This window comes from Sus scrofa, chromosome 3 (genome assembly GCF_000003025.6).
Source record: "Sus scrofa isolate TJ Tabasco breed Duroc chromosome 3, Sscrofa11.1, whole genome shotgun sequence".
Taxonomy (NCBI): domain Eukaryota; kingdom Metazoa; phylum Chordata; class Mammalia; order Artiodactyla; family Suidae; genus Sus; species Sus scrofa.
This window is the reverse complement of record NC_010445.4, coordinates 60,475,632-60,499,889: the sequence shown is the minus strand read 5'-3', so window position 1 is coordinate 60,499,889 and position 24,258 is coordinate 60,475,632. Positions and strand designations below refer to the sequence as shown.

The window sequence follows — 24,258 nt, the reverse complement described above, 5'->3', positions numbered from 1 at the left end:
AGAGCTAGCAAGTACATGCAATTAAACCTGCAAAGATCATGCTCTATCACCTCACATTGAATACTAAACAAAGACCCAATTATGTATTTCATATGAATGGTGCAGTGTTACCTAAGGGGAAGTCATTTCTGCCTCATCTATAAATGTGCTAAACTACCAGGCTCCTGGAGACTTTGATGTCCAAAGATAATAGGACATTCTCACTAAACCATGATTCATGCAAAGAGTATTTTTGAGGCTAAGAAGTAAACTACTAGTAAGTATATAGGAGTTCCCGTCGTGGCTCAGTGGTTAACGAATCCGACTAGGAACCATGAGGTTGCGGGTTCGATCCCTGGCCTTGCTCAGTGGGTTAAGGATCCGGTGTTGCCGTGAGCTGTGCTGTAGGTTTCAGACGTGGCTCGGATCTGGTGTTTCTGTGGCTCTGGCATAGGCCAGTGGCTACAGCTCCGATTCAACCCCTAGCCTGGGAACCTCCATACTCTATGGGAGCTGCCCAAGCAATGGCAAAAAGACCAAAAAAAAATTTTAAATAAAAAATTTAAAAAAATAAGAGAATGCTCACCACATTTTAGAAATACTACTCTAGGTAAATCTGACCCACATCAGGAATAAATCACAATCCTTAATTCATTTGTATCTCACTTTAATGGAATTACTCAGCTGGCATATTTCAGTATTTTAGAATGTGCCATTTTTTGATTTTGCTGGTGGCTCAGCAGGTTAAAGATTTGCTCTTGTCACTGACGTGGCTAGGGTTTGATTCTTGGCCCTGGAATTTATGCATACCACAGGCACAGTCAAAAAAAAAAAAATGTGCCATTCATCTTAAATCAAATCCTGGCATCCTAGGTCATGATGAAGATTTATCTTTCTCTTTTTCTCTTTTTGCAATAGCTTTGATAAAATGCAATTTACATGCTATGATATTGATTTTTTTTTTTTTGGTCATACCTGCAGCATACAGAAGTTCCCTGGGATTGAACCTAAGACAAAGCAGTGACAATGAGCCACAGCAGTGACAACCAAATCCTTAACCACTAGGCCACCAGGGAACTCCAAAATTGACTCATTTAAAGAGTACAGTTTAAAGGCATATTCACACCAATCCTAAAAGAAACCCCATACCCTTTATTTGTCACCCCTCTACTCCACCACCCCAATTATAGGCAACCAGGAATGTACCCTCTGACTCTAGAATATGCCTATTTTGGATATTCCATATAAATGTAATCCTACAGTATGTGATCTTTTGTTTCTGGCTTATCTTACACTTAACATAGTATTTTAAAACTCATCCATAGTGTAGAATGTATCATTTCCTCACTACTTTTTTTAAAGGTTATACTCAATTTATAGCTATTATAAAATACTGACTATATTCCCCACATTGTACAATATCTCCTTACAGTTTATTATATGTTTAATAATTTGTACTTTTTAATCCCTTATCCTTATACTTCCCCTCCTCCCACCTACTTCTTACTGGCAACCACTAGTTTGTTCTCTATATCTGTGAGTCTTCTTTTTTGTATATTCACTCATTTGTTGTTATTTTTTTGATTCCACATATAAGTGATATCATACAGTATTTATCTTTCTCTGTCTGACTTGTTTCACTTAGCATAAAGCCCTCCAAGTTCATTCATGTTTTTGTAAATGGCATTTTTCCTTTTTATGGCTGAGTAGTATTCCATTACATATATATACCTCATCTTCTTTATCCATTAATCTGCTGATGTATGCTGATGTTGCTTATATACCTTGGCAACTACAAATAATGCTGATATGAACATTGGTGTACATGTGTGTTTCCAATTAGTGTTTTCAGTTTTTTTTTTCAGATATGTATACTCAGGAGTAGGGTTGCTGGGTCCTACAGTAGTTCTATTTTCAGTTCTTTGAGAGATATCCATGCTGTTTTCCACTGTGACTACACCACCAATTTACATTACTACAGTGTGCAAGTTCTCCCTTTTCATCACATCCTCACCAACATTTTTTATTTGTGTTCTTTTTGATGACAGCCATTCTGACTGCGTGAGATGATATCTCCTTGTGGTTTTCATGTGCATTTCCCTGACAATTAGTGATGTTGAGTATCTTTTCAGATGCCTGTTGACTATCTGCATTTTCTCTTTGGAAAAATGACTACTCATTCTGCCCATTTTTTAATTGGGTAGTTTTTTTCTGATATTGAGTTGTATGAGGTATTAAATAACTCAAAATTGATTAAAGACCTAATGTAAGACTGGATACTATAAAAATCCTAGAGGAAAATATAAGCAAAACACTCTGATATAAATTGTAGCATTATTTTTTGGATCTGTCTCCTAAAACAAGGGACATAAAAGCAAAAATAAACAAATGGGACCTAATTAAATTTAAATGCTTTTTTGCAGCAAAGGAAACCACTGACAAAATGAAAAAAGCAACCTACTGAATGGGAGAAAATATTTGTAAATTATATGACCAATAAGGGATTAATATCCAACATTACTGCAATACTTTTTATTGCTGAATAATATTCCACTGGATGGAAGAAACAGTTTGTTTATTCATTCAGCAGTTGGTGGGCATTTAAGTTGCTTACACTTTGCTATTATGAATAATGTCATCAACATTTATGTGCAAATTTTTATGCAGATGTACATCTTCATTTCTTTTGCACTGAGGACTAGGAGTGGATTTGCCAGGGTGATAAAGGGTTTTAACAGTGCTTGGAGTTGTTTTAAATTATATTTTGAGTTTAAATCATTTAAAGGTAATTATGTTCTGCCTTAATTTATTCATTTTAAAACTAGACAAACCAGAGAATGATATAATGATAAGTAGACAGATACAGAAAAATCTGGGTTCTGCCACAAATTAGCCTAATGTCCATGAGCAAATCACTTTACCTGCTAACTTCCATTGTCCCTGTTTGGAAAACAAAGGGATTAACATATGTGAGAGCATTTTGACAAGTTAAAGGCAGCTTCATATGTATCTATCATTATCACATATTGCCTCCTTGCTGAGAAATAGCTGTGTCCTATAGTGAATACATTAGCATTCCATTTTTAGGAACAGTATGCCCAAAATAGACCATTTCCTCAAAACCAAGACCATATTCTCATGCAATTTTCAGGTGCTTATGGCATCTCTCAAAGGATGGGAAAATGTATTTCTTTTTCATGATGTACTCCTATTTTCTTAAATAAAGAAAATACTGGAATTCCCTGGTGGCACAGCAAGTTAAGCATCCAGTGTTGTCTTTGCTGTGGCCAGGGTGCAACTGTGGTGTAGGTTGAATCCCTGGCCTGAGAATTTCCAAAATAAAATTAAAATTAAATAAAATAAATAAATTTGGACATTTAAGAAAAAAGAAAATACTGTAAGGGGAACCCATGTGTCTTCTCTATGCAATATATTGCAGCACTTCCCTGGTAATATAAATGGCTTTGGAAAAGAACATTGAGTTATATTCTCTTGGGTCGCTGAAGTCACAGTGAAGTTGTTCCACAGAGACTTGAGTTGGAAGTTTGGAGAAAATAAGCACTCTAGCACATAAAAATGTAAAATTTATAGTTAACTGTGTGACTGGAACAAAAGATTTGCCTTTAGCCAAACATTTGGGGACGATTAGCCTCAGAAATCTTCAGGTGGTCTGTTACTATGTAGCCCTTCCCCTCAATTTAAAACAACTTATTATTGTCTCTCATGGTTCTGTAAGTTGCTGGATTCAGTAGGGTGGTTCCTACTGGGAGTCCTCCATGAAGTTTCACTCTGATATCTGGGGATGGAGTTATCAGAATGTCAGGCATCCAAGAAGGCCAGTAGTTTCTCTTTTAATACTTGAATTCAGGAGAATTTATCTCAGATTCGTTTGGCATTTAAATATTTTCAAATTTATGTCCATCAATACTTTTATATGATTGATGTTCGAGAGTCCTATTAGGTAGATAGATTAAGGAAGAAAAACAAAGATGAAAATGATTATCCAAAACAATAAGGCAATGGGTGATGGAAAAAAAAAAAAAAAAATCCCAGAATTGTCCTATTCCTGGTCCAGCATTCTTTTCATTACACCACATTTCTTCTCTGCTTCTAGGAGACCGTGGTCCATTACTGAAAACTGATTAAAAACAAAACAAAACACTTTCCCTTTTGCACAAAAATCTGTTTCTCAGTAATGTGCAGCAACTGACCTTTATACAGCCCTCTATAATCTAGATTGAAATTATATTAAATCTATCTTCTACCTGGTAGCTCTTAAATACTTGAAAACTCAGTTATCTTCTAAAATATTCCCCTTTCCTTCCACATTCTCAATCATCTGTATGAGTTCTTTTCCTCTTGTTTTGGCTTACATGTATTCATCAATGTTTTTCATATCTACATTTATTTATTTTGTCCTGAAATCAAGCAGTAGGTTTTTGGATCAAAGGCACAGTACTGTTATTTTACAGCAACAGTCGTGTTGATTCCCCATACCCCATTATCTCCCTTCAAGGTGATACCATGGGAGCCAGGTGTAACCTTGCATGCACCGATGATTTTTTATTTGGCACCACAGAAGAATCCTGAAATTATGAATCCAGGAATTTCTGCCACTCTCCACTCCAGAAAGACTGAGATAAAACTTGGCTCCCCATTGTTTTACAATCTTGTGAATTATAAACAGATGGCTCCCAGGATTTTGATCCCTGAAATATAAAAACATAGCTCTTGGAGTTAATGCGCTCTCGAGGTCTCTATTCAATCATTCTGCAACATCCAGTGGTTATCCTTACACTAAGTTTCCTTTGCTCAGAAGGTCATCATTACGTAAAAATGCTTCCTTTAAGTCCCACATGAGTGTGCCCAAGGGCTCAGTCTTCAGCCCACTGGTCATTTCATGCTACAAAACCTGCCCTAGCGTTTTTCATGCACCAAATACTACATAGATGTTTTTGAGTCCTTTCTCTCTCCTTCATCACAGCTCTGTCTCTTTGCCTTTATAGTTTCGATCTCAATTTCCAGTTGACATCTCCAGGAAGATGTCTTTGGGGCACCTGAAACTGAATATATTCCAAAAGAAATCATCTACCTTCCTTTCCTAAATCAATCATACATACTAGGGCTATAGAGTCAAGGAAGTGAAGAGCCTGATAATAACCTTTGTCCTCTCTAATTTACAGTTATGCCCTGCCTTCCTACTCTTTCCTACTACATCACCAGGTACGATTATGTACTCCTAAATGTCTACTGAGCACTAACTGTATGTCAGGCACTAAGAATCCAGCAGTGAACAAAGTAATCAAGTCCCCTGCTCACAAGGAGCTTATCCCAGTGGAGAAAGACAGTAGGCAAATAAGCCAAAGATAACATAATATTACAGGTGGAAATAAATGTTATAAAGAAAGATAAAAAGATCCAGACATTTCTATTAACTAAATCACCAGACAGGATCATATTGGAAAACCTCATCTATGACCTCTGCAACAGAACAGAAAAAAAAAAAAAAAAAAAAAAAAAAGATTAAACCTCTTCAACCTAGCAACATTCCTGAAAAAAATGGTTCTTGCCCAAAATATAAATATGACAGAAATGTTTGTGTTTTAAGGCAGCCACTACCTTCTTCCATGAAAAGATAACTTCCTATCTTCATGAAAAGATAGCACCATCTAGATGTACTCCTGTTAAAAGGGATTTCAAGTATTAAAAAAAAAAACGTGAACTTTTTTCCTCCTTACACACATAGACCCCGAATATTGTCTTTATCCACGTTTTTGTTCTAAGTATGTGCTACTTATACACAATCCTAGGAGAAGCCATTTGATCCAGAAGTAATTCAGGCAGGAGTGTATATGATTTGTGCAAGTCTTTTGAAGTGGAGCTAGTTAATACCATATATTAAAAATACAGCAGAAGACAGGTTGATGAGGGGAATTGCTTCCAGAGAAACAAGACATGAACCAAAGGATAGGAAAGCTGAGAAATTCTCAGTAATAGCTCTTTTTTTCCCTCTCTTCTACACAGCAAACTGTCTCTCTTAAAAACAAACAAACAAACAAAAAAAAAACAGCAGAAGTAGCTAGAGAAATAAAGGAGAATAATAATCAGAAAATACTTGTAAGTGGCCAAAGTTGGACTCTAAAAGGAGAATGTAAACCCCTTGTTCTATGTTCCTCTTCAGTTTTCCTTGACAGGTTTTTATAAGCTGCAGCACAGTAGCCATTTTCCATTTCTCTACCACTGATTTTTGCAAGCTAAATCCTAGATAAATTCCTTTTGATGACATGGCTGAACTGGATATTACCTCCAATATTCAGACACATGCTATAACTCTAAAAAACCAAATTGCAAAGTGACCACAATTAAGTCTCAACAGATTTGAAAGAAAAATTTGTGCCTCAAATAGATAGTCTCACACTTTGTCATATTTCTTCATCAAAAATAAGCCATTTTTTCATATACTTACTTTTGTAGTTCTTTCAAATCCTTCATGCTTGGATCTGTTTTTCTGGATTGAGATTTCTTTCTCCCTGAATCTGAACATCAATAAATTCTGACATCTCCCTTAAAACACTGGTACATCTTACAAGCTAATCTCCTTTGCGGCCTCATGAATTTGGGTCTGCATACAGTGAGAACTGTATATGAGATAAGGGGAGTTGGAGGCCAGAAATTCTCTCTATAAGTAATTTCCATAAACAACATCAATCTATGAACTTAACTGACATCAAGCAGAAGAAATGTAAAAGAAATTTATAATTTATAAAAAAAAATTAGACATATTGGCAAGATACAGTGAAGACCTGAACTTCCTTACAATTTTTTTTTCTTTAAGAACAATAAATCAGGAGTTTTCTGCAGCAGAGATTTCTGACCTGGGAAAATTAGTAGAATAGAATTTTCCCAGAGATGTACTCACCTGCATAAAATTGTCTCCTAAAGAAGTGGAATGCAGGGAGAGAACAGCATGCAGATAAACATGTTGCAAAAGCAATTTCTTTCAGAGGGATCAAAATGTTTCTGTGAAGCTGCTACAACAGAAGTACACACACACACACGCAGACACACATGCACACACACACAGAGCACATAATAGAGGAAATAGGGAAAAGCAAAATAAATAAGCATATTAGGTAAGCATTGACAGGAAAGATAAACTTTCTAAAATAAAGTCATAAGGTTTAGTTCCCCTTTTATTTTTCTCTAAATTTGATTTCTCAAAGATTTCCAATGTCTCCTCTCATTTGGAGAATTCAACTTTCTTATTTAGAGGCAGTATTACCATAGTAAACATTTTAGGAACCTGGACTCAACAATCACTGGTGTTCATCCCTAGTAGGGGCCAAGTGGGAAATCTACTCTACCATCTCCCCAACACACAATAATGACGTTCCACGTTCACCTCCCCGCTAGGATGAAGTCAGAAAGGACCAGTGGAAAGACAAGACTTTTTAAAAATCACTCCATAGTAGTGGGGATACCTCCACTGCATTGCCAATAGAGACCACATGGGATGTTGAAACTCCCGCCCCTGTCAAGCAATAATAAGACTCCTACCCAACTATCAATAAAGTCTAAAGAACCTGAGTTTTTACAACTACCTGACCTACAGGAAGCAATGCCCTCCCCTTTGCTGCTGAAATGGAATGATGGAAAACTAGCTAACACAGAAGGTTTAAATAAAAGCTAGCCATAATATAAAAAGCTCCAGGGTTCAATTTTAAAAAGATTTATTATACCAAGAACCGAAGGACTCAAAACAAAATGAAAAGAGTCGATCAATCAGTGCCAATACCAAGATGAGAGAGTTGTTAGAATTACCTTACAAAGATTACCAAAAAAAAAAAAAAAGCTTCAATTAAGTGATTATAAACACTTGAGTCAACTGAAGAAAAAAAAAAAACACAAGGAAAAATAAAATTTCAACAAAAAATAGAAGGTGTAAAGAAGAACCAAGTAGCAATTTTAGAACTGAAAAATATAATAACGAGCTCAGTAGATGGGTCTAACAGCAAAATGGAGTGGATGGAGGAAATAAAGATTGAATTTAAAGACTAAGCAATATAAAGCAGTCATGTAAACAACCCAGAGAAAAGAGGTTGGAAAGAAATATCATAACTTTACAGACATTTAGGACTCTAACAAAAGAGCTAATATTCCTGTCATCGGAGTCCTAGAGAGTAGAAGAGAGAAAAAAGAACCCCCCCCAAAAAAAATAGATGAAAACTTCATATATTTGGCAAGAGACATAAACCAACAGATTCAAGAAGGTGACTGAATCCCAAGCATACTTTTCAATTCAACAATAAAATATTCTTTAGAAAACTTAAGAAAAGGCTGTTGTATTTGTCCATATTTTTGCTTACTGTATTCTTTCTTCGTGATGTTACAAATTCCTTCTAGCATTGTCTTTCTGTTTAGAGAACTTCCTTTAGCCTCTCATTCTTTAAGGTAGGTCTGCTTCTGACTAATTATTTTAGCTTTCCTTCCTCTGAGACTATCTTGAATTACTCTTCATTTCTAAAGAACATATCAACGGTCTCTAGTATTCTGTGTAGAATTTTTTTTTTCTTTCAGCAGCTTTAAAAATGGGGTGTTTGCTTCTTGCTTCTATAATTTCTGATGAGATCCCTTTTATCATTCTAATTTGTTTTCTTTATAGGTAAGACATATTTTTTTCTCTGACTCCATTTAAAACATTATCTTTGCTTTAAGTTTTTTGAAGTTTAATTTTGATATGTTTAGGCAATAGATTTCTTTAAGTTTATCCTAAATCTGTCAGAGTGGATCAAAAAATGGATCAAACTAAATGTTCATTATTAAGAAACCCACTTTAAATTAAGGTCCATATAGATTGAAAGTAAAGGAATGGATAAAGGTGCATCATGCTAATGAGAAAAAAAGAAAGTAAAAGAACAGAAAGACAATGTAAGTAGAGAGATGGAAATCCTAAAAAAGAACAAAAAAATAATGCTAGAGATCAAAAACATTGTAATGAAAATGTAGAACTCTTCACTATAATGTGAGGAATGACTTTGATGGAGTTAGTAGAGTAGACAAAATTGAGGAGGAAAATCTCTGCTAGAGGATTTATCAATAGAAACTTTCAAACCTGGAAAAAAAAGAGACCAATGGCTAAGAAAATCAGAACAAAATATCCAAGGGGACCATGGGAAAACTACAAAAGATACAAAAATGTGTAATGGGATGACCAGAAAAAAAGAAAGAGCAAAAGGAAAAGAAAAAAATATTTGTGGAAACAACAAATGAGAATTTTCCTAATTTAATATCAAACAACAAACTACAGGTTGAAAAATCTCAGAAGACATTAGTAGGTCAAACAAAAAAAAATAAAAACGAAGAAAAACTATAACTAGAAATATCATTTTCAAAATACAAGAAATAAAAGGTACAGAAGAAAAATCCCAAAAGAAGGTAGAAGGAGGAGTTCCCATTGTAGCTCGTCATGTTAAGAACCCAACTTGTCAGGATGGGAGTTATATGAGGCTTCACTCAGTAAGTTAAGGATCCTGCATTGCCACAAGCTGCAGAATAGGTCACAGATGTGGCTTGGATCCAGTGTTGCTGTGGCTGTGGCATAGGCTGGCAACTGAAGCTCCAATTCAACTCTTAGCCTGGGAACTTCCATATGTCACAGGTGTGGCCTGAAAAGAAATAAGGAAGGAGGGAAGGAAGGAAGGGAGGGAGGGAGGGAGGAAGAGAGGAAGGGAAGAAAGAAAAGAAAGAAAAGAAAAGAAAAGAAAAGAAAAGAAAGAAAGAAAGAAAGAAAGAAAGAAAGAAAGAAAGAAAGGGAGAGAAAGAGAGAGGGGGAAGAAAGAAAGCAAGAAAGAAGGATAGAAGGAAAGAAGGAAGGAAAGAAAGAATGCACGCATGGAGGGAGGAAGAAAGAAAGAGAAAGAAAGAAAGGAGGAAAAAGATATCTTACCTGTATTGGAACAAAGACAAGAATTATATTTAACTTCTCAAAATCATGCAGCAAGAGAATGGAGTATAATATTTAAAGTGTTGAGAGGATGCCAACCTATTATTCTGTACCCTGTAAAATTATCCTCCAAAAGGGAGTGATAAAGTCTTTTTCAAACAAAAATTGAACAAAGAGTTCTCATTGTGGTGCAGTGGAAATGAATCTGACTAGTAGCTTAGTATCCATGAGGATGCGGGTTTGATCCTTGGCCTTGCTTAGTGGGTTAAGGATCTGGCATTGCTGTGAACTGCAGTGTAGATCACAGATGTGGCTCAGATCTGGCGTTGCTGTAGCTGTGGCTGTGGCATAGGCTGCTGGCTGTAGCTCCGGTTCGACCCCTAGCCTGGGAAATTCCAGTGTAGCCTTAAAGATACAAAAATAATAATAATAATAATAATTGAAGAAAGCTGTTGCCAGTAGACCAGTTCTGCAAAAAATGTTAAAAGAAGTTCTTTAAAGAGAAAAAAATAACATAAGTCAGAAACTAAGATCTGTATAAAGAAAGAAAAGCATCAAAGGAGGAATAAGTACAGGTAAAATTAAATTTCTTTTTGATTGCTCTAACATACAATAGTCAGTTCAAAATAATAATAGAATAATAGTAACAATGTATTCAAACATGATTTTACATGTATATATACATACATGTATATATATGCAAAGATACAAGGGATAAGAAGGAAGAATTGGGATTATTTTATTATAAAGTATCATACTACCCATAAAGTGTCAAAGTGCCATAGTGTTATTAGAAAGTGAACTTGAATTAGTTGTAAATGTACGTTGCAAACTCTAGGGCAACCACTAAATAAAAGTTTTTAAAAAAGAGAACTACAGATTCCCTGGTGGCTAGCAGTTAAGGACCCATTGCTGTCATTGTTGTAGCTAGGGTTTGATCCCTGGTCTGGGAACTTCTGCATGCCATGAAAGGAGAGAAACTAGAATCGTATAAAATGCTCAATTAAAAACACAAAACACAGAAAAAGAGTGGATGATAAAGAACAAGGGTGACAAACAGATATTAGTAACAAATTTGGGAAATATTGATCCAACTCTATCAATAATTACCTTTAATATCAGTAGTCTGAATATATCAATTAAAAGACAGAAACTGTCAGAATCCATCAAAAAACATGACCCAACTATACATTGCCTACAAGAAACCCACTTTAAATATAAAAGCACGTATAGATTAAAATAAGTGGAAGTTTGTACCCTTTGACCAACATCTCTCCATTTCCTCTAACCCCCACCCCCGGCCCCTGAAACCACCAATACACTCAATTTCTATGAATTCAGCTTTTTGACATTTTACACATCACGCTGTAGATCTTAAACTTACATAATAGTGTATGTCACTTATATCTCAGTAAAGCTGGTGGCAGTGGGGGAAATAGAAATTTCTCATCCACTTTTCTAAGAGCCACTGTTATCCCATTTGTCTTCAGAAGGCCTTTGTACTTCTTACCCTGATACCTGATCTCCTGATTTGTCTTCAGGAGGCCCTTTGTAGTTCCTACCCTTTAGCCCCCTAAAGGTGATCTGCCTTCCTAAGAGTAGCCAAGGTAACATTTCTGTCAACTCTCTGGCTGGAGCAGGGAAGAAAAAGAAGTATGTGTTGAATTAGTAGTATGGCATCCTACTCAAAATGTTTAAAACAGACCATTTGATGGCTCTGTCTAGCAGATCCTTTGCCATTTAAGTAACAATAGTTTTCTTTCTCAGCTCCTTCTATAGGTGACCATGAACACTGTGGATAGACTGAAACCCAGTAAGCCATTTTGTAAAATAAACACATTCTGAGCTTCAGGAAATAGACTCTAAGATGGTGAAAAGGCCATAGGTGAAGCTTTATTATGCTGATTTAGAATGGAGGTTAAATATGTCTAAAGAAACAGAGTTGATTTTTCACCTGAGAATGACAAAGTAAGAGAATATTGCAGAAATATCTATGAAGCACACGAGGGTATCTGTGCCATCTGCTGGCAATTAATGTGATTCCTTGAAGAGGTATAACAATCCAGGACCATGTTCTATTTGCAGAAATGAATGTACAGTCCCACAAGTGGCATTCAGACAGAGTATTATTAGTGGTAGTCTAAATCTAGCCCAGATGGAAGGCTTGCTTGGAATACAAAATAGTCTCAGTCTTGAGACTACCTGTAAGCCAATAGCACCACTAGAAAAATGAAAAGAAACTGTATGGTTGTATAGCTTCCAAATCTCTATTGTCAACTGTCTCAAACCAGTTTAGTTTTTTCTCATCATAAGATCCTTTCTGGTAAATGTCCAAGATCCCAATAATTATTGGGTTTATTACCAAGTGGCATATTATAGCGTAATCTTGTAAGAAGTTTCAGCCATGCAGACGTTTAAACAAATACAAACATTTGCTATCAACCAAGCACCAAAACAATCATGAGATGTCCTCATTCTCTGTCTTTGCAGACAATGCCAAGTGCCTTTCATGCAACTCTCATTCCAGAGTAAATGTGACAACATTCTTACAGCAGTTTCAGCTATCTTTGTAATCAGATCAGATACCAGAATCTTCTGTTAAGTGAAGGGACACAAGACCGAATGGGTTCTAGATTTATTCTAGGGTGCCTCTCCAAAAGTTCCTGGGCTGCCCAGATTCTTATATCTAATTTCTGAAAAGGTAGATGTACTTGTATAATATTTCTAATAAACTACGTGTTTGTTCATTACTCATTTCACCAATGCAAAAGTTATTTCGCACATCTCTTATGCTAATTAACAAACTACCTAGTGCAGTGATTCTCACATTAAATGTTCACAGAATCCACTGGGAGTCTTGTTAAAAGGTAGCTCTGATCCATTATGTCTGGATTGAGGGCCTGAGACTGTACATTCTAACAAGCTCATAGGTGATGCTTGCACTACTGGTCTCTGGACCACACTTTGAATAGCAAGAGGCTAGTTCAGATTTAGATGGCTATGTTAAAGTGCCTGCTTGAGCCTGCTCTGAAGTATGAACTTCTGATAAGAATCTTTAAAATGTTCACTAGCCACCTTTTGGATTTGAATAGAATATATCAAGTGTTTTTAGTTAGTTTTGTTCTGTTTTAATTAAAGTATAGTTGATTTAGAAGTAGAAACACAGAGTAGGATTCCCCCAATAGAAAAATGCAAAATAGCGACATGACACTTAGTCTTATAGCACATCATCCAGGCTAGGGATTGTAGAAATGAACAACCTGTGTGCCAAGCCACTTACCAACAGAGTGTGAGATCTGGGATTCTAAATATTTACTGGGTGAAAATGCTGGAAATCAAAATCTTCTGTAATATGAACAAATGATCTACTAATCACCCCTCATAATGGGCTAGTAATTGCCTCACTATTGGTCTGAAAATTGCTTTGAATTAAACTAACCAACTGCAAAGATGGGTTACAAGGGTAAAACTATAAAAATTAAACTACCTGCCTCCCATTATAGATGAGTTGACTGAAAGTGTTACACAGATACTCTGAGATTTCACCCGGGTTGATGTTTTTGGGACTTAAAAGAATGCATTAGAAAAATTCTGTGCTTGTTAAATTCCATTTAAAATGGCTTTGCTGTCTAATTTTATTGGCCTTCTAAGAAATTGTCAGATAATATTTTATTAACCCAGGATACGCACTTAAAAGCACTTAACATTTTCTCCACATATAAACAATATGCATGTTTTCTGCTTCTAGCTACTCAGGAGTTGATAAAATAAAAAGTAAAATTGTACACATAAAAAGATGGAGTTGTCAACATTATAGACATCAAAATGTGTATAGATGTAATACAGATTTTAAATATATATATTAGATATAAAATTAGAGAGATGGCATCTGCAGTCTAGAGAATCCTAAACTCAGAGAAAACTATGTTCAAACTTCTGAGATATTTTCTCCCTGTGTGACATTGTATAATGTACTGCCTATTTCTAAAATCCAGTTTCCTGGTGTATGAAATGTAGATCTATTTTTTTTCCTAGTGCTAAATGATTTAGTGGAAAAATCAAGCAAATGTGCTTGCTTATCATAGTGCCTGATAAACAGCCATTTCTTGATAATTATTTGTCTGATATGAAACAAAATAAATGTAAAAGTTGGGGCAAGAGCCTAAAACAAAGCCATCCTGACTAGTTTTTTTTCCATTTGGGGGTAGGAAACTCCTACCTGTGAGATTTGATGGGTCATGAAAAACCTCCTGTCTGGAAGTATTTCCACTCCTGGCTCTGTTGTCTTAGGTGTCCCTATGTCATACTTACATTTGCATTAAGACAATCAAACCACATTTTAAAATTCATATGTTCAGTATCTGTAACAGGCAGAATATTAACCTCCAAAGTGGTCCACGCCCTAACTTATAAATATGTTGCCTTAATTGGCAAAATGAAATGTGCAAATGTGATAAAAATTAAGGACCCTGAGATGGAGAGATTAGATTATCTTGGCAGGACCAATTTAATCACATAGTCCTTAATCAGAGAATTTTTCCAGGTTAGGTCAGAGATGAAATAGAAGGAGGAGAAAAGATACAAAGCATTCCTAAATTCAATGATTTATTGCTGCTTTTGAAGACAAACAAAGGTGGTCAAATGCAGAGAGCATTACAAACTAGTAATGAGCTTCCAATGACAGACAACAAGAAAACAGGGATCTCAGTCCTATACCCACAAGGAACTGAGTTCTGCTAGCAATAGGAATGAAAAGGAAACAGATAATCCCCCTAGAGTCTCCCAAAAGAAACACAGCCCTGCCAATCAATACCTTGGTTTTAACTCAGTGAAACCTTTATCAGGCTCATGAACTTTGGAACTTTAAGATAATAAATTTGCGTTGTTTAAGCTTTAGGTAAAAGAGTCTGGCCTCACCCAAAGAGAAGTCTCCACTTTAACCCCATCTTTTAGGTGGTGATCTCTAGGCCCCTGGAATATCTGCCTGATAAAAGGGTCTTTGTCTGCCTCTGGGATTTGGTCACTAGGCAGTCTAACCATATTACTTACAATGGAGGCTTTGGATCACACAGTATGAGAACAAATCTAGTACCAAGAAACTAGAGATTAAACATGTCAGCCTGAAGTCAGGGAGAAGTTGAAACAGCCTCCTGGGGAATCTGTGATTGAGCCTTAATAAAAATTCTGGACACCAAAGTTTGTGGGTGAGCTTCCCTGGCTGACAATACTTTGAGTGTATTGTCACACCTAGTGGCCTGGAGGAGACTCCAGTAAGAGAGGAAAGCCAAAAGCTCTGTATTTGGACCCTCCCTCCTCTCCCCCCAGGCTTTGCTCTATGTGTCTCTTTCTTTGGTTAATTTAAACCTGTATCTTTTCCCTATAATGTCATCCAGTGAGTAGTGAGTTCTTTCAGTGAGTTCCATGAGTCATTCTAAAGAATCATCAAACCTGAGTGACTATGAGGACCCCCAAATTTGCAGCCAGCTGGTCTGCACTAAGTGATCTTGGGAAATTCCAAACTTGTGGCTGGTATTTGAAGTGATGGTGTTGCTTAAACTCAGCCTCTGTCCAGCAGTGCCAAAAAGAGAGGAGGAGGAGTCAGAGTTTGGGGTGAAGTAGAAAAGTAGTTTTTATTGCTTTGCCAGGCAAAGAAAACCACAGCAGGCTAAAAATTTTTCCCTCCCTCGAAAGAGAACAGGGTCTTATAGCTTAAGAGTGGAAAATAGGGCCACAGATAAGGATCAGGGTAGATGCAACCTTGTATTCTTCTTCAAAAGTTGCTGTCAGGCAGTCCTGGGACAGGTTCTGGTGGTCCATGAGGCTATTGCACCGTGACCTTCTTCCTGGAGTGAAGAATGCTTCATCAAGTAGTTAACATATTCAATTTGTTCAGGGTTTTTGTCCTGTAGCAGAGGTCAAAGATATTGTAATGTGTATTCCTTAAGGGGAACCAGGACTCTGCCCCAAGGCTGCATTATTTTTTCTTGACTGCTCCTCCCTTATATCTGCATCCCTTCCCTTCCCTCATCAGCAACAATTTGAACCTGCCGTTTGGAACTTAGTGAAAGCCATAGAGGCTGAACCATGCCTATTTCCCACAAACAAGAAATGGGGGATACAGAAAGGCTTTTTGTGCCCAGGAGCCACACAGGGTCCTGCTCAGCATCAAGGGTAGTCTTGTGGAGATTGCCCTCTCAGACTTTGCCGTTTAGCCAGCTGTATGCAAGTTACTAAATTTGGTAGTAAGTTGTTTTGGCAGCAACAGAAAACTGATACAAAAACTAACAATAATAAAAAGTTTAAAAAATAAATATCTTACTGGGAATACCTCACTGTCTAAAAGGATGAAGTTGGAATAGTAAGGACCACTTGGGAGATGGGACAAGAGAAGAAGAGAGTAAAGCTGAGGCAGCAAATTTCCAGCCTGGGTGTGGAACTATAGCAGAGAAATCCACACTGAGTAGGGGAGAGTGCGGCGGGAGGAATCATCCTAAGAATATTTAGTCAGGAAACAGAAAGGCTTAAGGGATTCAACCCAATTATATTAGCCATAAGGGAGTTTCTGTCAGCCAGCACAGAGAGTTTCTTTCTTAGACCCTGCTTTCAAGTAGAGGTTTAAGAAATCTCTCCTGGGTGCAATTACTGGTGAATAAGCCTCGATCTCAATACAGCAAGCGTAACCAGTACAGCCTCTTTCTAGGAATACATTTTTAAATGAGTTGGTGGTAGGTAAGGGGTTTGTTTTCTGATATACTGTCTCTTCTATTATCCTCTGCTCAATTTATTATGCGGTCATCATACGCACCAAAATGCTTGCCTGTGGGGCTCAGTTGAAGCCTTGGATAACTTCCAGTATCAATCAGGCAAAAATGGCTCCTCTGAGTTGCTGTGGTTTTAGACCCTCTAAGGAGTCACATTCCCATCTTATTGGTTCTTATGAAGATATTTCAAACAATCACAAATGAAAATGTTCCTTCTAAATTCCTCATTGGCTGAATTGAATATTCACACAGTGTACAAAGGTAAACTTAAGAGATGTTAGGAACCGGTTCCTTTCCAAGTAACTCAGTCAAGGAAAAAGGATTTCTAGGTTCACTGAGGAGTGGCCCAGTGCTAATCACCTCTAGCATTGCAGATCCAGCAGACTTGCTTCTACCATCTCTTACCTGTGCCACATCTGGTGATTTCCTAGCTAGAGTCTAGCCCTTGAATGAAGAATCCTCCCATATCAATGTCAAGTTTTGTTTAATGCCCCCATTGCTGAAGCAATTGACATCTACTCACACGATCAGGCATTGATTATGAAAATCAGGATAAATACAATGCTGTCTGTTACCTGAATCATACTAGACAAATTTAAAGATAGCAACTTAATCCAGCTGTATTCCAACAACCCCTAAAAGAAAAAAATGATATATTTTAGGATTGCTGAGACCAATCAAGTAAGACTGGGTATTAGGCAGTCACGTCAGCCTCTTTTATGAAGTTTTACGGTTCTTATGGAGACTATACCTTGTATATTATTTAAGACTTTGGCTTTGATCTGAATAAAAGGTATAACCATTGGGTAAGCATCACACTGTCAGCATATCAGGTAGAAGGTGATAACACTACATAAAAGAAGAAGCATTTGGATATTCCTATATGCAGTTGTGAATAGGACAGTGGATCAAATTTCTGCTTGGGCCACAAATCAAGGCTTGGTAAATTTAAGGAAATTGAGATTATATCAAGCATCTTTTCCAACCACATTGCTATGAGGTTAGAAATCCACTAACCTCATAGGAAAAAAAAACTACAAAAAGAACAAATACTTGAGGTCTAAACAATATATTACTAAACAACCAAAAGATTGCTGAAGAAATCAAAAATATCTAGACACAAGTGAAAATGGAAACATGACAATCCAAAACCTATGGGATGCAGCAAAAGCAGTTCTAAGAGAGAAGTTTATAGCAATGTAACTTACCTCAGGAAACACGAAAAATCTCAAATAAACAATCCAACCTTATACCTACATCAACTGGAGAAAGAAGAACAAACAAAACCCAGGGTTAGTAGAAGGAAAGAAATCATAAAGATCAGAGCAGAAATAAATGATGTAGAGACAACAGAAACAATAGGGAATATCAGTGAAACTAAAAGCTAGTTCTTTTAAAAGATCAACAAAATTGATAAAGCTTTAACCGAACTCACCAAGAAAAAATACGGGAAGGGAGGGTTCAAATCAGTAAAATCAGAAATGAAAGAGAAGTTACAGCTTACACAACAGAAATAAAAAGGGTCATAAGAGACTACTGCAAGCAACTATATGCCAATAAAATGTACAAACTAGAAGAAATGGACAAATTCTTAGAAAGGCACAATCTCCCAAAACTGAACCAGGAAGAAATAAGAATGGTCCAGGCATGCTTTGGGAACAATTCTATATCTTTGGAATTGCCATCCACTATTACATGACTGTGACAGAAGAGTCTAGGCTCAACAGAGGGTAGCGTATAGTTGTGCTTGTCTCTAAGATGACACCTAATCAAATCCTGCTTGGTATGATATGGAACTGACACGGACGAGTGTCTATGACACTTGTGGAAAATTTGTGAGTTTCCATTTAGAACTCACATTAATTCATTCTTAAAAAGAGTCAGGAGGAACTCCCAAAGTAGTTTAGATAGCCTTAACTCAAACAGAAAATGATATGTCGTCTATAGCCATACCACCCTGAATCATGCTTGATCTCAAAAACTAAGCAGGGTTGGGTCTGGTTAGTACTTGGATAGGAGAAAATGATGTGTCAATTTCTCTCTCACACCTTTATTTTGGTCAGGGATCTCAGGAGAGGGAAAAAAGGTAGAGTAGTATTTTGAGAAGGGCTCTGATAGCAGGTACAGTCTAATGTTGGGTGACGTGTTCTAAGAAGCCAGGTAAAGGAAGAGCTACTTACCTATGGGTGAGGACCTGAGCACTCTGATTCTCCATGTCTCTCACAGCCCATTCTTTCTCATCTCTAATATGTGGTGCACTGGAGTTTTTATTCCTCCTTCCAAAATGGTTCTCAAATTCATCCTTCCATTGTCCACTGCCTAGTAACCCCTCTAACTAAGAGAATGTGCCAATCTCTTATTTGGTCCCTCCTGGCTCCAATTTCTATCATACTCTGTTGCCCAGCCAACCATCTTGAAGCACCTGTTCATTTGTATGCAAACTCCTTAACCCAGCATATATGTTTTTTTTAAATTCAGGCTTACATCTCTCAGCTCTATTTTATGCTTTCATTCTAGTTTTTATCCAAAGTTATTTACTGCCCCTGTAAACATTGTGCCCTTGAGAATTTCCCTCTGGTATTACTTTTCCTGAAGTAGCTCCCTCTGTGTTCCTTACTAACATCCAAATACCACACTTGCATCCAGATCAAACTCTGGCTTGACCATGAAGAGTTCCCTGATCCTCTGACCTGGGACATCTCACTCCTGTGCTCTTTTAGCAAATCAGGCTGCATTTTTTCCGTCTAGTCTTAATTCATATGCTCCTTTTATTTTATCGTTCATTAGACTGTAAACTCAGAAAATATAAAATTATTATCTGGTATAACTTAAGGTCTGTCATTGTGTGCATAAAAGCCTGGCATGTGATCCAAATATAATAAATATTACATGATTCAACCAGCGACTCTGACTTTTCCATTTTACTACCTAGGCATTTATTTACAGAAGCCTTACAGTGTGGTGATGAAGAATTTTGCCTTTGAGAGCCAAACTATCTAGATTTGAATCTTGGCTCTGTCCCTTAATATCCGTGTAACCTTAGGCAAGTTACTTTTCATCAGGATAATAAAGACCTCACAGGGTCATCCCAAGAATTAAATGAGCCTATATGAGTAAAGCATTTAAAACAGTGCCTAGTACACAGTAAATATTGAATAAAGGTTAGCAAATTCATTTAGCTAAACTCTCCCTCAAGGCTCTGATCATTGAATAACAAAGGACAGGGTGGTGGGTTGTGCAGAGTTTTGTTCAGAATGAGAAAGCCTCTGGAGAAGAAAGGGGCTGGCAGATTCTTCCGTCCAGGAAAAGTGAGCCGGGATGAGGAAATCCACCAAGACAGACAGGACTAAGCAGGTCTGGAGTCCCAGCTGGGCAGAAACCAGTGACCAGGAAGTCAGTCTGCAAGGGCAGCTCCGTGAAAAGCACACCTAGTCCCAGGGTAGTGGCGGTTTGCTGTTTGCTCCATGTTTCCTTTCCCTTCTAAGAGCAGGCAGTGCTGGAAACCCAGGAGAAAATATAGCCACAGGAAGTCAAAGGCCTTCATTTGGGCCCAGCACTGAAGAAGCAATAACAAAGATCCATCCCACCTCACACAAACATAACCAGAGCATATGTGTTACCATCCAGAGTTCTTGGCCTCCTTAATTGATAGAAATTGATAAGAAAACAGACATGGAAATTCAGGCAAGATTTTGATAGGTCCCCTGCTGCAGTAAGGGAAAGAGAAAACAAACAACAGTTCCTTTCCTTACTTGCTCACTGAGAGGGGGCATGGGCATGAGCTGGTTCCTTATATGGAGCAACAGTGGGGCAGGTCCAGGGGTCAGGCCAAATGGGGGGCTTATGTGGTCTGCCCACCCCTTAGGTGGTGGTGTGTGCAGGGGCATGTGCAGCACCCTGCTTTTGCTTCTGGCTCTTGGCTCTTCAGAAGTGGCAGCTAGGATTTTAGTTTTTGTATCTTCCTGCCCATAATATGCCCCAGCTCTGCATGTATGCAGTTATTTTTAATCCATTGTAATTTCTTTGTATTTTGTTGCTTGAAATGTTTGTCCAGGTGCAAATATTACAGCCACTGCAGCAAAGGGTCCCAGATTCCAGCCTGTCTTATATGCAGCTCACCCATCCCCTGTACTAATCCTACAGACAGATCAGTAACCATCTCAAAATTCCACATCAAGCCATACCATTTTTTTTTAACCTCCAAAATTGAAGGTCATGTGCTGCAAGGAATGCAATGCAAAATAGCAATACATGCACCCTTCCTTTAGTACCTAACTCATTTTCTCCTCATAAAACATTCAAAGAATTTTAAAATTATTACTTCATGCCTGAGTCATAATGTTGTTAAAGCTTATAAAAATCATTTCAGTGTTAATTCCCCTGACTCAACTTTCTTAAATAATCTTCCTCAGAGGTTGTATATAATTTAACCAGAAAAAGTCTTAAAAAAAAAAAAAAGAAAGAAAGTAATCAGAAAATGTACAAAGAAAAATAAAATAACTTCTAGGTGGATAAAGGGGTTGGAGTTGGGAGCTGTGAGTTTCACTCATTCACTCCTTTGCTATAAAACGATCAGTTGACCCAGTCCTTTGCCCACCAGGTATCCCTACCACCCACAATGCATTCAGTGGTGCCAGATGCAGCCAAATGAAATTATTGGGTTTTGTTAAGTTTTTTAATTCTTTCTCACCACCAACCTGGCCAACCAATCCAGAATGAGTCAAAGTCATGCTGAAAGCAACTCAGGCATAATGTATAAAAGCAAAAGCATTTTGGCTTTCTCTGGAATCCCACAAAGGAGCTGTTCATGTGCTGGGTGGCTCATTGAGATATGGAAGAGTCAGGAACCCACACCCACAATCATCAGTCATAGAACTGTCAAAGGGGAGCCGGAGCCTGAGCTACTACTGCAGGAGGACCATGAGGACATGGAACCAGAGGGAGCATAACCAGAACTGCAGGGCTGGCAGAAGATGCAGAGGCAGCAGCACGGATTATCACTTTTCTAACAATACAGTTCATAAAACTCTCATTGACATTCTCAAAAAAGACCATGACTTGAAAAGGATTAAGTCATTTTCCCAAAGATCAAAGAGACATCCTCCCAGAGGATGTCCTGAAACAGCATTTTAATGAGTTAAAGGGAGCCCTTAGGAAGCTCTGGGCTGAGCAGTAGGTCTCTTATACAAGAGGTGGACCCTACTGCATAGGAGAGTATTAAGCCACTAGATGACTCCAGAAGTCAAAGAGCATGGAGCTAATTCTGTAAAATGACAGTCCAAGAAAGGGAAATCGCCATTTGCATGAGAGCAGAGTGAGAAACTGTAGAGCTTTACCAAAAAGGCACACATTCAGTTGGACAGGCTACCACAAGTGCCTTTACTGGTTGATGGGCCATATTTATCTGCCTTGTTGAATGACTAAGTGCTTAACATAGTGAAAGACTACATTTTTTTCCTTTTTTTAAAATTTTTTATTATAGTTGATTTACAATGTTCTGTCCATTTCTGCTGTCCAGCAAAGTGACCCACTTTTATATTTATTTACATTCTTTTTTTCACATGATCCTCCGTCATATTCCATCACAAATTTTTATATGTAGTTCCCTGCACTATATAACAGGAGTTCATTGCTTAGCAACTCCAAATGAAAGACTACATTGTAAACCACGGCACAACAGCATCTGAGTCTCCAGTACAAATACAAAAAAAAAAAAAAAGAAGAAGAAGAAAGGAAGGGAGAAAGGAAGGAAGAAGGAAGGGAGGGAGGGAAGGAGTAAGGAAAAAAAGAAAGAAAGAAAAGGAAAGAAAGAACACAATGATAGAAAACCCTGGAGGCATCACGGTACAATTTTGTAAGGTGAATGATGAATTTAGTGCCCAAGATGACAGGTTCCAGTCTTATGAACGCACTTTAAATCATTCTGAGGACATACACATAGCTCTGAAATGAACTTCATCACATGGCACATAGAGCTCAGTGTTGATTATCACTTCTGGTGGAGGAGATGGCTGATGGGAATGGACTCCTTAAAGCATCCCCCAAATAGGTCATCACACTTTGATGCCTTATGAAACCTGGACTTGAAAGGTAATGTCTTAGTAATAGAAGAAATAGAACACTTCAAAAAGATTCTCTGGGCAGACATGAACATTCAGAGTTGAAACTGAGAGACAAATGGACAGAAGAGAAGTTATAGGAGTGTGAGCAGAGCACAGAATGAATATGACTTTCTGCAGAAGGATCAAGCAGGGTTTGTGAGTCCAAACAATGCCAATTTAGTAAATGGAAATGAAATGACTAATCAGTTTCCTGTAGTTACTCCTGGGCAAGAGGTTGAGAGAGGTGTCACATTAGATGCTGAAAATGTGACTCTATAAACCACCAATAATAAGGCAGAAACTTCATCTTTCAAATAACCATTAGCTTGAATAACAGAGAAGTGGTTGCTGACAACTGGTTACTTGAACAATCATGTGGTTCTCTTTGGATACTCATTGCTTCACCTTGGATGGAAAGTGTTAGTGTTTTAGATTTTTGGATGACTGGCTTTGGTCTGCAGGGTTTTAGGATAGCTGTTCTCAACCCAGTTTAATTGCGATTGATAAAAATAGTCATGTTCGTCTCTCAGGCTATTGGAAATGGAAAATACCTACCGGATTCATTTTAGAACATTTTAGCAATAAGATACTTAAATGTTGTGGACAAAACCATAATGCAGTCAATTTTATTTTTTAGTATAGTGTTCATTAAAATACCATATCACAATAAAAATTGAATTGGCTTTAAAAGTACCTAATTATATAAAGTCCTACACCCTTCCACTGAACTTCTTTTTAAAGTTGGTTATTAGAAAAGGAAAAGTTAATATATTATTTGATTAACTCTCCATCTTTTAAAGATCCAAGACTGTGTATAACTTAGAATAAAACAGGAATAGACTTAAAGAAGCCAGAGTTCTATAATATACACTCATCAAGTGCATCCCACATAAGTGTGCTGAATGGGCTGTTCACGTTTGGGTATTTTGTAAGTAGTGTTGACTTTTGTTTTGTGTTCAATAATCTTAAAGTCCAAAAAGCACTGCAATTTTTGCATGTTTTTAAATGCCTGACCAAACACCTGCAATAATCAAAGTATTTTCTTTTGCTGTTTCTTTGTGATGTGACTCAAGATAGTCTAAAGGATTTTTATAGGGCAAAACTGTCTATGGACATAGTAGGGACAGCAATGTTAGTGGTTTCACATATATGTTATATGCATGTGTGTATATCCAGCTTCAGTGGCTGGCTGCCACTATTTGTAGGTCATGATTTACAGTTCAGTTTAAATGTCAGTTTGATAAATGGTATTTTAGTTGACTAAACAAGCACTGTGAGGGAAGGAGAGAAATACTGGCTCTTAATTGCCTAGTTCAGAAGATTAAACCTACCACCTCTGTTCAAGGTAGCTTCATATTTCCAATTCAGAGTCCACCGGCCAGACTAATCACATACTTCTAACCTACCTATTTTTTTGAAAATTTAAATGTGTATAAAATATGTGAAGCCTTCATTTCATGTATAAAAGTGGTAC

At 37.3% G+C, this 24,258-nt stretch overlaps 1 pseudogene; it reads left to right on the top strand.

Annotated features, from left to right (window-relative positions):
- On the top strand, positions 20,002 to 23,216 carry LOC100525159 (annotated as a pseudogene).